Source organism: Hyaena hyaena, unplaced genomic scaffold, assembly GCF_003009895.1.
Source record: "Hyaena hyaena isolate Hyena2069 unplaced genomic scaffold, ASM300989v1 scaffold_1674, whole genome shotgun sequence".
NCBI classification, from domain to species: Eukaryota; Metazoa; Chordata; class Mammalia; order Carnivora; family Hyaenidae; genus Hyaena; species Hyaena hyaena.
Window position 1 is genome coordinate 106,162 of NW_024082302.1, and position 12,780 is coordinate 118,941.

Below are 12,780 nucleotides of genomic sequence, written 5' to 3' on the forward strand. Positions count from 1 at the left end.
ATAAATGAGTTATTTCCATCCTTTCCTCACCATTAGGTTGTAGTCACCTCTCACTTTTCATTGTTTTCAGTAAACCTTACCTTAGAAGGCTTCTTGCCTCTTTACATGTTGCTTCTAATCTGCAAGTTCCACAGATACTGAAAATAGGCTAATTAGATTTTGGAGGAGACACATGAAACTCAGCAATTCTATTTTGTGACATATATATGACTGTTAATATGTTTACTTCTGGTTTCTCAGCCTCATGTGGAAAAATATATACAGACAAACACATAGGTAAATAAGAAAAATCAAGAGCAGACCTTGGGATAACAGAGTTCTCAGGATATGTTGTGAAGCTTGCCAAGCATAGTATGGTTTTCATGCTTGCACATAAACTGCATGATAGAGATTTGGCTTTTTAAAAGATGTTTTGCAACAGTCCGATTCAGAAATAGTTCAAGTCCTAAATTATATTGAACAATAGGAATTACTAAGAGCTCCTTCTATACAATCATGTGTCCTGTTTTGTTTGTTTGTTTGTTTGCTACCCCCATGCTATTTAGCCCTTGCTTTCAGCTTTCTATTCTCTCCATTTTCTTACATTTTTGGCATTCCCATAATGCATTTCCCCAGTCCACTTAAATAAATTCAGAAATGATGCTACCGGAGACAAATGTGAATGTGAGCATCACTGTGGAACACTAATAATGGGTCTTCTAGAGCAAACTGGCTCTGATTTTTCAGTGACCTTCACCTCCAGTACCTCATTTCTGCAGCTGTGAAGTGCTGAAAACAGTTCCAGCCCACCTCACAGCATTGCGAGAGATAAAGATTATGGCAAAGTATCTGTCAGTTTCAAGAGCCATGGGTGTATTTCTGCAAGGGAAGGAAGAAATCTACTTCTTCTTAGTGACTTATTCCATTTAGGGTAGAGGAGCAGCTCTCTGTTCCCATGGATTCACAGGCTGCCTTCTGCCTGTCAGTTTCAGTGTGGGTGGAATACTGCATACCATTCAATGTATTGGGTGGCATTAAACACATTGGAACTTAATGACTGTAAAAATAGCATGGTGCTATTTTAACTAAGAGTCTACAGAGTGGTTTGGAATTTAGTGGGGGAGTGTGTGTCACAAGTTAGGTTTTACAACAACTCATTATAAGGCTAGAGCATGGTTTTGTGAGTAAGAGTCTAATATCCAATTCACTGATTGCACAGAATGGCTGCCATTTCTGTTTAATGTGCCTCCTGAATAACAGTTTGGCATTTTATGTCTCCAGAATATAGAGGTTGATGGACTATCTTATAAGCTGGAAGGCCTGAAAAAATTCACGGAATATACTCTTCGATTCCTAGCTTATAATCGCTATGGGCCAGGAGTATCTACTGATGATATAACAGTGGTTACGCTTTCTGATGGTAAGTGATAGACAGTGAAACTTGACTTACATATTTGATAGTAATGAAATAATACTGCATGTATGCTGTAGATTGCATTTTAAGGCATTTGAATTAAAATGTAATGGCATATATTAGCATAAATTAAAATTTTGGCTGGTTAACTCTATCTATTACAGTTAAATTTAAACTTTCTTTCAAAAGGCATATTATCTGCTCTGTGTCAGGATTTCCTAGTGTTGCAGGATTCTTTACCACAATACCCAGGATTCATTATCTTGCCACTTTGACGAATGAATAGGTGGACACAAAATGAGCAACAGGCAAAAGTTTATTAGAGTATAAGATTAGGAAGGAAGAATAGTAGGAAAGCTCTCTTGACAAAGGGGGCACTTTTTTCAATTTTTCTTTTCTAATGTTTATTTAATTTTGAGAGAGAGAGAAGCAGACTGCTGGTGGGGGAGAGGGGAGAGAGAGAGAGAGAGAGAGGAAGAAACAGAACCAGAAGCAGGCTCCAGGCTCTGAGCTGTCAGCACAGAGCCCAACAAGGGTCTCGAACTCAAACCACAAGATCATGACCTGAGCCAAAGTTGTCGCTTAACTGATTCCCACCCGGTGAGCAACCCAGGTGACCCAAGAGGAAACATTGAAAGTGAATGCCCAAGGACTTAGAGCCAGGGGTCCTGGTTTATAAGGTTCTGGTCAGCCCTCCTGCCACCCTTACCCCTTGTTCCTTCTCAGGTTCTGCCTTATTGGTTTGATAGCTCTAGGCGCTAGGTTGTCCATTCCTGATTGGCTGGTTTCAATTGTATAAGGGGTAGCCTATGGCCATACTTAGGTCTTTTGTCAAATTCCTGAGGGAAATCTGAAGGAGAATAGGTGGGGGTCTGTTACATTCTCAAGAGGAAACTTATGCCTGAGGGGTTTCCTGTGGTCAGACACTCCTCCCAGCATGGTTCCAAAATAAGTGGTTTTTCCCATCCAGGGACCTCAGGTCCTATCCTTTCCCTCCTTGCCTATTTTATCCTATTTTTTCCATCATGTTAGTAGGTCATCTTCAAAAGTGTGACTACTGCCCAAGAGTTCAAATTATTTTTTGGGGGGGGGTGTGTGTCTGTAAACACAGACACATTTGTGCATGTGTGTTGACTACTTTACATTGGTGTGCTTTTTATTTCTCATTCTTAAGGGGAGTGGATGATTAAAAGTGTAAATGATGGACAGTTCTCCTATATATACCTCTTAATTTGAAAATACGTCATAAGGATTTAGGCCAAATAACCCATTATTTCAGGTTTAAAAGTAAATATGAAAGTGCATAATTTTAGTTCTACCTTGCCTAACAAATGAAATATTAGACATATTTCCTTAAATGTCATAAAAGAAAGGAAGAACTCTTAATGAAAAAGATGGATTTGGCAAAGCAATAGCAGAGGAAACTAGATGTCTAATAAAAAGATAATGAAATGTTGGTAAATTTAATGACAAGTGAAAACAGAGGACAGCAGAGTATATGATGTGGGGCCAGTGGAAATTCAGGCAGGTGCAGAGATGCAGAGACGGCCTCCATGAATATTAAAAAGGCAACAAGCTATCTCTTTTCAGCAATGGTTTCCATGTTGTTGTATACAATTCTATAAATTATTGATCTGCTGAATTTCAAGGGAAAAAAAGACTTTACCTTGTGATTCCTTAACCAATCCATCATTCTTTAATCTAGAAAAGTATCTGGGCGGATATTTCACACAATATCAGTGGAATGAGGGAGGTCATGCATGCTATTAAGGACAGTGAAGCAAAGACACAGGAGTGATGCTCATTTGCAATTTCAACCTAAAAAATTTTATATGTGACACCCCTTCAGTATCGTTTTTAATGCCCATCCATCTGATTCTGTTATTGAAGAGAGAATAGAATATTTATTGGCAGAATAAATTACTTCACAACTTATAATTATAAAAATAAAAGAAAAACAAATGAAAATGAATATTTTACATAATTTATGTAGATTTCATTCACATTCTGAACTGTAATACTGTGGCCTTATTCTTCACTTTGGTTTTAAATGTCATAAGTGAGAGAGATAGATTATTACTCATTAGTCCAAGAATGATTATCTCTAAGTGTTGTAACAGTTAGGATTTAGAAAATGCCTGTCATTAAATAAAAGGATTTCATGACCCTAACCCAACAAGCCTCATTGTGCAAAGGATGCCAACTTCTCTTTATCGATACATTTGATAGGAGAAAGCAGGAGCTGAATGGCCCCTTAGAGTGGGCTCCTGAAAATTTTCTCCATTCATCTTCACAATCAATCCATCTCTTTTGATTTCCAACCAAAAAAACCTTGCACTCTTGACTTTCTCTCTCTTATTATCCACACCCCTTCTTTTCGCTCAGTCTGATGTCTTCTATTAAAGCTGCCCATGCTGAAGTCACACATCATACAAAGATATTTACTTATAAATATTATATTTAAAGATATATTTAATCACTTTTCATAGTCTCCTACTTTCTAGTCCCTAGTCATAAAGCTGTGTTCTCCTTGACTTTCTGGATGTTATAAAAGGGAGATGTTGTGGAAATTAGATGAGCTAATCCACATAAGCACCAAAAATATGAACATGGCATGTATTTAAGTGTTCAATAAATATTATCCATGACAATGTATGTCACTTTTTCTCTGTAGACTACATGTTCTTTAACGTGAAGGATGCTGTTATATTCATCTCCGAATTCATCATCTCAGTAAATATTTCCTGAATTAATCAGACAGTTAAGCCAAACAATATAATTGTTTTTATGTGTAGACTTATCTTTAGGACTTTCCCCTTAAGTGGCTAATTTAATAGATGATTGTGCCTAAATGCCTCCATGTTATTGAGGACACCATGATTCTCATCAGGTCAGAGGAATCCTTACCATAAAAATTGATATTGGGACCAGAGAAAAATTGAATAAGAGCAACAATGAAACACATATAGTGGTTTTTTTTTTCTGAATTATTGCAATGGTATTCCTGTTATGCTAAAATGCTTATAAAGATTTCTATCCTTAAAGTTCTCATCTCTAATTTAGCCTGCTTTTAGTTGTTCATCTGGGAAGAAAACTTGCTTTTCATTCAAATTCCTCCACTTACTGTACCATTCGTATAAACAATCTGCTTCTTTAAGCCATTTGAGATTGTAGAACATCAGATCTAGGCAGCCTAATATTTAGCATGGAATGTAACTAGTTTCACCAGTTTGTTCCCAGATATTTTCTCTTGAACTAGTTGACAAGTGTAGGTCATTAAAACATTTTATGAATCAACTGATATTTATGAGCTTCCATGCCACCTTGCTCTGTGCCCACAAGCAGAGGGACCCAATTTCATAGACAAACTTCATTATAAAAATGTGCTTTTTACTGTTATCACTGGTATTTACTGAGGACTTCTTAGTACAAGGCCCTGTTCTGATCATTTTGCATTAATAACCTTTAATCCTCATGATATTATAATTTTTTCCTACTTTACAGATGACAAAACTAATATTAGAAAGAGGTCTCAAAAGCTAGGCTAGTAAGCAGCAGAGTCAGAGCCCAAGCTAATAAGAAGCAAGGTTTAATGTGAAACACCTTGAGTTTCTCTGATTCTGTAATGAATTTCTTATATTAATTGCTGAAAGTACAAAGCTCATAATTATATATGAATTATTTAATCCATAAATTATGTGTATAGGACAGCGTACATTTGGTAAGGAGAAGAATTCAAGTGCCTGTCTATATGGAGATTCATTTACAAATGTGGGAACTTTATCTACCTTACAGAATATATCATCATCATATGTATCAAACCAGCATGCTCCACCATATTGAGGGTAGTTTCTAGACCAAATATCTCTGAGTGGTCCTAACCAACCTATTATAAATGATAAATTGCTTGACATTTTGAAGACAAAACAGTGAACCATGGCCTCTCTCTTTGCTTCATGAGACAATAAAACATCTCGGGAAGTCAAATAAAGGAAAGCTCAAAAAAATATAGATTCCACTTGCTTCCACCTAACATCTGATTCTATATATTGTGTCTATTTAAGTCTCAGTAATATGGGAATTGATGGTGAGAGGGAGGGAGTGTGGATTGATAACTAAAAATGCTATAGAATAAGCTCTTTACTTTTTTCCTGATCACATAAGGCAAGAACAATCCATGTGCTACAAATTTGTGAAATTATATGATGGAGCACTTAGCATTTTTCAGTTGGTGCCTATTTTAATTTTCAATGCTTTATAGAATAATTTGAATAGGATTATATTAAATTCTTCCTCATTGTGAGAATGACAGTCTGTTTAGTTTTTCTGATCACACACATTGTTATTATTTTCAGCCTACTCTAATATTTCCTCTTTTAAAGAAACAGAATGTGGAGATGGTCTTATTAAAGCCTCTGCATTCTCCCCTTTCCTGAAGACTGGACTGGGTTGCCCACGGGTCTGTGAAGGTAGTTTAGGGAAGTCCATTTCATTAATATAATGTTTGAGAAGAGTGGAGAAGATACGAAGTTTGCCAAATGCGGAAGAGCCCTTCTGACTATTTTAGCTTTAGGGGAAAAAAATCTTAATGTTTTAATCATAGTAATATGAAAATGGAATATAAGATAAGGGAATGAAAATTTTAGACATGAGTTTTAAAGGAAACTTAGCTGTAAAAAAAAAAAAAAAAAAACAAACACATATACTTTTAGAACTCCACGATAAAGGACATTCAAATGTCACCAAAAATGTGAAAAGATGCTTCACATTACTAGTCCTCAGGAAAAAATCAAATAAAAACATGACATACCTACCAAATGACTGAAATGAAAAAGATTCAGATAAAACAAAGGTTGGTAAGAATATAGAGATTCTGGACATTTGCTACATTCTTAGTGGGAGTGTAAATTAGCGAGACCACTTTGGAAAATTTTATCTACTAAAACTTAGCATATGCATAACCACCATAGAGGTTTCTGTGGCTGCCAGTATTTCCACTGCTAGGTGTATAAAGGTATATAAAGAAGAAAATGAGTGCAGTTGTTCATCAAAAGACATGTACACAAATTTTCATAGGAGATTTAATCTCACAGCCCCAAATCTAAAGTCATCCAATGCCATTCATCAATAGAATGAGTAAATATAAAATAGAACAGTTATATATTATAATACATAGAATCAATAAAAAACAAACAGAAACACCAAAACTACTACTAGATGCAACAGAATGAATGAATCTCAAGAAATAATGATGAGCAAGAGAAGCCAGCCTAGAAATAACAACTGATTTCATTTTTAGTAAGCTCAAAAGCAAGCTTAGCTAATCGATGGTGTCAGAAGTCAGAATAGTAGTTACTCTTAGAAGGGTATTAATTGGGAGGGGACTCAAGTGAACTTTCCAGGATACTGAATATATTCTATATCTTGATCTAGGTGATATTTAAATGTGAACACACCCACACACATACAATTTTATCCAACCCTCCATACAAGATTTGTGCATTATACTATATGTATGTTATACCTTAATTAAAAAACTAAAACTGCAAAAGAAAGCTTGTTATGACTAAAACTCTGAATATGAAAAGAGTTTTATTATGTCTTATAATCTGTTAATTAGTTAATTCAACACATGTTTGCTGAATGTGACCCTCTTATTGATACTGAGGATTCAGCTTCTAAAGGGACAAAAATCCTAGTCCCTGTGGGGAATTATATATTTTATTTGAAAAGAAATATAATGGGAACTAAAGTAGTTGAATAATAAAATCTATTTCTTAAATTATAAAATATTTTGTGAAAGAACTATTGACCTAATTCATGAAAACAAGACTCCAGTGAGTGCTTTTTATTACAAGCTACATCGCCACAGTCTTTATCAATTACTAAGATAAGAAGTTCAAAATCGAAAAAAGTTATGATAATTCTTGTGGTGTCCAGAAAGGCCCAGGAGATAATATTTAAGTACGTATTTATTTGTTCATGTAATCATTGAGTCAGTAATATTAGTTGAGTGTCAGTTTGGAGGCTATAAAAATTAATCAGATATATATCATACCCTCATGGTGATTACTTTCACAAAGTAAAATCAGAGTAGGGCATAAATGAATTCAGGGTGAAATATCTATAGAAATGTAGATCTTGTCCAAGTTCAAGTTAAAGAAGGGGCAACGTGACGGAAAATGGCCTTTAAATTCTTGAAAATGCTAAGAGCAGTTCCTCTCTGTTAATCAGTTTGTCATGAACAAAATAGGGACTACATTTTACAGACTAATATATGTTAAGCATTTATTGAATGCTACGTCTATTTCTTTTGTGGGCAAAAAACTTTATTTTGTTTATGATTTATCTAAGACATCTAGGATAGAGTCTGACACATAATAGCTATTTAGTGAATGATTGTCTTTGAATTATTCACACAATAGAATATTCACTTTTTATATAGTAAATATTCATTACAAGTATTATAAAGAAAGTTGTATATATTCTTCCTTTTTCCATGAAGGAATCGAGCAGTCAAAATGCAGGCAAGAGAAAAAAAAATACCTAGAAAATCCACAAAGAAAAATAAACTACCTGTTTGTTCGTGGAATTGACTCACCGAATGTTACCTGATAACCTGCTTGTATCTATCACACAGGTTTAATTACATGCAGATAAAAAGAGGGATGTATTTCTTCTTATCTCTTTTTAAGAGATAATAAAGATTGCATTAAGAGGATTAAGCAACAAGAGTGACCATTAGAGTGACATATTTTATAATAAAACCATGCAGATCCTGAAATGCACAATATCTTAAGCCTTTAAAACCACTCCAGGAAATCTCATGTGTGTTTTTATTGGCTTCTCTGAGAAGGTAATAACAAGAAAGCTGTAATTAAATGGCAGTATTTGGTATCACGGCAGGTGCTCTCTTACCTAACAGTTTCGGGGGCTCCCTATATGGATAACTGGCCTACCAAGTGAGAAAAAAATAAACAGATGCAGTTATTTTTCATCTCTCCAGGAAAATTTTGAAGTGCCACCTGGATCAGCCTACCTAATTATCATCATGAACTGTGAAAGTCATGCTTTCTCTTTTCACAGGGGGTTGTAGTTTCTCCTTTATGACTTTGGCAATAACCATCTCACCTTGTTTTATTCCTTTTAGTGCCAAGTGCCCCGCCTCAGAACGTCTCCCTGGAAGTGGTTAATTCAAGGGTAAGTAATGGAAAGTTTCACTCTTTCATTACTTACATGTGTGATTTTCACTTACCCATTCATTCGCCTTCTTGGAAGGCATGGTGGTTTCCATGTGAAGAAATGTTCCAGAACAGCACAGGGAGTAAGTGGAATCGATTCCGCATCTTCTTCAACCACACTTGAATTAATTAAAGGAAGCATTTGTTTTACTAACAGCACACAGTTTTATAAATGTGACAGTGATTAAAGTCTATTCCAGCGGGAAACAAAAATGTCTATACCTGTAGTCACTACATAGGACATAATGTGCTAGAAGAGCAATTGAATGAAGGGACGAATAACGTCTTCACCTTGAGAGAGGTGGAACAGAGACTTTGTTTCCTGACAGATTAGTTAGAATGAAATATTTCATCATCATCTCTATTTCTCACTTGTAAATATATGCATTGGACCTTCTTGAGGTCCAATAAGGTTATATTTATGAAGCAGTGTTATCCATTGATTAATGTTTTCCTGGCCTGGAAAGTTGATAAAACTTTCAAATGGACTTAAAGTAGGCTAGATGTAGCTGAAGATAAGGAGACTAATGCCAGAAATCAGTTTTCTAGAAACATCTCCTTAATTCAAGTGTGCTTTGGGTTTGAAAATCAGCTAAAGCCACATAGTACAATGAAGCAAACAAGGATTGGTTTGGCCTGACTGTTTTTCGTCACTTGGTTGTATGCTCCCAGGTAAATAATTTCACTATTCCTGGGCCTCAGTGAGGGGGAATTCAGCCTAACTAGTGTCTAAGCTCTGGGAGACAGCAGGGAATTTATACGAGTCTTAGAGAAAATCATACTCTAGTTTTTATCCTAGCTTTTTCTTTTAATAGCTGTATGTGATCTTAGAAAGGTCTCTGACCTCAACAAACTTCAGTTTCTATATCCATGTAATATGAATGTTAATGCTTTCCTTATTGATTTATCATGAGAAAGTAGTGATATAACATTTACATAGGATCTAACTCTGTGTCAGTAACTATTACTTCACTCAATATACAGTTCCTTGCCAAATTTTGCAAAAAAATCTGGTGAAGCCCTGTTTTGTGACTTTGATCAGAATTGCCTCTGTCAAATAAATTTGTCTTTTGGAACCTAGGTGAAATGTCTCTAAAATTGTTAGCCTTTTTATTTTTAGTCCCTGTATTGGATAAGAAGTAGTAAAACATGTTTAAAATTAGAAGGAGTAAAATAAGTGAACTTAAAAAAAATGAGCTAAAGGAAAATAACCAGAGATAAATAAAAATTCCCTAAAAACTATATTTTAATTTGCAACAATATTAAATGTTTTACAGACACACCATTCAAATTAAGAGAGTGCAAACTCACAGTCAAGTAGATCTTTGCAATTATTGTAGGTTTTTAATGAATGAAATTTGGAAAACACATTATGATTTCTCTTGTTTTAATGACTTATGTTTATTAGAGTTTTCACCTGCCTCACATCTTTCCTCCAGGACAGAACATAGAAATTGATACAAGCTATTTTATGTGTATGTATGTGTGGTCATATTCCATAAAAGTCTACTCTAGTAAAAGATGAATGTTTTCTTCTGAAATGTGAATAAGGTATTATTGAATGACCTTGGATGCTGACTATATTTAAATATGGATTTTTTACCTCCCTGAAAAGGGAATTCCTGTTTCACAAAATTGGATTTTCAACTGATTTCTCTATGTGTATACAAATACTCCGGCCTGTACTCTTCTGTAATATGCAGTGCTTGCAACAACCAAATGTGAACACTCCTATTTCTATCCTCTTGTGGCTATATCTGGAACATTGAACTGCTAGAAAATTTAACTTGTTCATTAGCTTTTCAAAATGAATGCAGCAAGCCCAGGCACTGGAAAGCCATTTATATTTCTCTCCTTCTCTTTGTTATCATATTTCCTAGCTTTTATGGAATTATAAATTATTAATTTGGATTCTTCTTGGATTCTTCTTGGATGGTTACCAAGGAGAAAGAAACTGGATGGCCAAAACATTGTTTGGTTTTGTTTTTATTCCCGATGTTGATGAAGAGAAAAACAAAAGCAGTATTATATTTTGATGTTCTTTTGTTTGAAACAGAAGAAAAGTTCTCAAATATATTACTCTTTGGCCCTGACTATTACCATTTTAAGAAACAAAATTTATTTAAAAGGGAAGATTTTAGTTAAATAATTAGTATTATTATCTTTAAAAAAAATTAAACATTCATGCCATTCATTTTACTTGAGGCTTCTACTTGATATAGAAGGAACTGAGCCATATTTAAAAATTTTTATTCTATATACTATTGCAATTACTGAACATAACTGATTTTTTAAATTGACAGTCTATGAAAATATTTTGTGGTGTTAATGTTTTTGTACACAAATGGCTAGGACTTTTTTCTTTCTTTTTCATGTTTATTTATTTTGAGATGAAGAGAGAGAAAGCACCTGTGCATGTGTGGGGGAGAGGCAAAGGAAGGGAGAGAGAGAATCCCAGGCAGGCTCTGCCCATGCGGGGCTCTAACTCACAAATCATGAGATCATGACCTGAGCTGAAGTCGGATGCTTAACTGACTGAGCCATCTAGGTGCCCCAATGGTTAGGATTTCTGTACATAAAACTGAAAATAACTATAAAATATAAAATGACCATTTATAGGTACTTGTTAAGGTTCTGGCTACCAGTAAGGCAATAGGACAGAGAAATCATATTCCAGGTTATATAAACAGTAAGCAAGGTTCTTACACATTTAGATAAAAGAACCAAAAGAAATTCTTATACTATATTGCTCTTGAAAACCCCATACAGCAGATTACTTTTATAAAGCTATAATCATAGAACAGATTTGATTCTCTTTCTGCAAGCTAATGGTGAACACAAATTTTGTTCTGAAGAAATGGCTTTACCAATAGATACTAGATTTCAGGTAATAATGAGTCATGATTGTATGGTTATTTCTTATACTAAAATTTCTTTACAAGAAATAACATCTCCATTAAAAAGAGAAAATAATGGTTTACTGTATGGACTTTAAAATATGACTGTTTTATTGGGAAAGCTTTATAATAACTTTCTTAAGATTTTGAAATTCAATTATTATTTGAAGAAATAAATATTATAAATTAATTAGTAGGGCTAAAATATAAAACCTAAATTTGTATAAGCTGAGAAGGGCTTTTGTTGGTACTTGACCATTTTCCTATGTTCCAATACAAGAGTTCTGAGAATAAGAATATTTAGAGAATGCTAGGATTCAAGATGCTGTGATCCTAATTTCTTTGAGATCTTAGCAAGTCAAGATGAGTTTCACTGATTCATTCAACATTTAGTGTGCACTTATGATATATCTACTATATACTGTATACATACACACACGCATTTATACATGCATAGACACTGCATATACACTTACTATACATACCTAGTCTTTGCCTTCATGGAATTCATAGTTTACTAGGAAAACATACAAGAGAAAATTCACTTTAATCTAACCAAATTTGATCTATTCTAATCCTCAAAGTTGACATTATTTTCTCATTGATAAAATGAGAGGGTTGGAGACACAATTTCTAAAATCTCATATGGCTCCAAACATCTACAACTGTAATTTCGCTTGTTAGGCCTTTTCTCAATCATTAAACATTAATCAATCATTAGGCCACTTCTCAATCTTCAAAGAATTAGAGGAAATGCACAAGTATATTGATTAAGGAATACTGGACTCAATTCATATGTTCAGATATTTATTGACTGAGACTATAGCCTGGTTACAAAGAATGAAATAAAAAAATACACAAAATCCAGTATATCACCAGGCATGGATTTTTGTTCAGGTTTAGATTTTTTTAATGTATGATACTAGATTTCTCTCATTATATCATTGCACCTCTCTAGTGTTGAAATTCTTATCCTTGAACACCAAATACTTCTATATGGATGTAATTTTTTTGCATTCCTAAAAGCTAATACTGAGTTAATCACTCACAGTTTGATACGGTGTGTGATGCCTTAATTGCAACAGTAGAAAAGTGACTGGTGTTTCCTTGCATCATAGTTCCTCACTCTCCCATGTGTCAGTGTATTTTGGCATGCTTAAGTGACTTGAAAATTAGTTTACTGATCATTCAAATCCCTTTACCTAAACACTACCCAAAGGGAGAATTAAAACAGCAATTTCCAACTCTA

The 12,780-nt window shown here is 34.4% G+C and overlaps 1 long non-coding RNA gene across 1 annotated transcript in view; it reads left to right on the forward strand.

Moving 5' to 3' along the window:
* Nucleotides 1-1,312: 1,312 nt before the first annotated feature.
* The window catches only part of LOC120226377, a 91,766-nt gene continuing 80,298 nt past the window's right edge, over nucleotides 1,313-12,780 (forward strand). The window contains exons 1-2 of the long non-coding RNA XR_005527003.1: nucleotides 1,313-1,399; nucleotides 8,544-8,593. This is a non-coding gene — a long non-coding RNA (uncharacterized LOC120226377). The remainder of the gene's footprint in view (nucleotides 1,400-8,543; nucleotides 8,594-12,780) is intronic.